Consider the following 1,701-nt stretch of genomic DNA (forward strand, 5'->3'; position numbering starts at 1 on the left):
ATATATATATATATATATATATATATATATAGAGAGAGAGAGAGAGAGAGAGAGGGAGAGAGAGAGAGATACATACATACATACTTACACACTATATACATACATACACACATATATACATACACACATACATACAGGGTGCGATGGGTAAATTGTCGCCATTTAATATTTTTAATTTTGTCGACTACACCGTATGGTAGCGTCAGTTGGGCACCGTCTACGAGAAAACCAGCACCCTGACGCTATTTACTCTGCTAGAAATTTGGAAACGACATGTTGTACTGCTTGGCATTCGCTCCGGAAGCTCCAATACGAACATTTCAGAGCGTCTGGGTGTCAATCTGAGGACAGTGCAATCTGATAAAAATCAAACATCCAGTCAACATCATGGTGCTTGGAGTGATCACTAGTGATGGCAACGTTACACCTCCATTCATCTTCCCACAGGGCCTCAGACTCAACACGGAGGCCCGCATCAAGTGCCTGGGAAAGGTAGTGCTGACCTGGGTCATGAGAATGGTTGATGGAGCACCCTATGTCTGGCAACAGGACTCTGCACCATGCCAAACAAGCAAGAGAATCCAGTCATGGTTGTCAGACAATTTCTGCGGCCACACTACCCCTAGCATCTGGCCATCTAACTCGTCAAGCTGCAACCCCCCTTGATTATTATATGTGGAGCACAGTTAATCGAGAGACCAACAAAACTCCTTGCAACACCAAAAACGAACTGAAGGCAAGAATTACGGCAGCATTCATCGACTTAAATACGGAGACTGTTCAGAGGGTTGCAGGAGATTCCGAAGTCGTCTGGAGGCCATGGTTAAAGCCATTGGCGATTTTATTGTATTTCGAGATATTTTTATGTAATTTTAGTAAATATATCTATTAAAATGAGATCTGTTATTTTCATTTTTGCGTAATTTAGACAATTTATTCACCGTACCCTTTACATTATTTTTTCTCTCCTTGTTTCTTTCTGTGTTCCTTTCTGTTGAAGAGCGTTATACTAATACATCCATTTGTTGTTTACACCTCCTGTCTTCGTCTGTTGTTTTTTCGTAAATTCTCCCATACATACATACATATGTGCTGATGAAAAACTACACACTTCTCTCTCTCCCTCTCTTTCTTTCTCTCTTTCCCCTCTCTCTCTCTTTTTGTTTTTTTCCCTTATATTTTATTTTACTTCTCTATTTCTTATTGAAGATAGGAAAAGAAACTGCAAGAGAACATCCGGTTTCTAATTTATTTTATTCTAACTTTAACAATGCTATTCACACATCTTCCCTTAATTGGCTTCTCATCAAGTGTAGCGTCTCTTCTATTCACTGTAAGTCGTCCAGCTAACAACGAAGCCTCGTCACTTGAGGTGAGAATCACTTTCGTACCAAAGACGAAGTACAAGGACGTAAGAACGTGTGATGAGGAGACGAATACATCAGTACTGACGGAAAAATAATGACTCTGAATTATATTTATACATAAACGTGTATGTTTTAGCCCTTATGGTTTAAACTCTTTACACACACACACACACACATGCTTGCTTCCCAACTACACGGGTCCGGGTCCAGTCCCACTGCAAGTATCTTCTATTATAGCCTGGGCCGACCAAAGCCTTGTGAGTGGATTTGGTAGGCGGAAACTGGAAGAAGCCCGTCGTATATATATATATATGTGTGTGTGTGTGTGTCTGAG

This window comes from Octopus bimaculoides, chromosome 23 (assembly GCF_001194135.2).
Source record: "Octopus bimaculoides isolate UCB-OBI-ISO-001 chromosome 23, ASM119413v2, whole genome shotgun sequence".
Classification (NCBI taxonomy): Eukaryota; Metazoa; Mollusca; class Cephalopoda; order Octopoda; family Octopodidae; genus Octopus; species Octopus bimaculoides.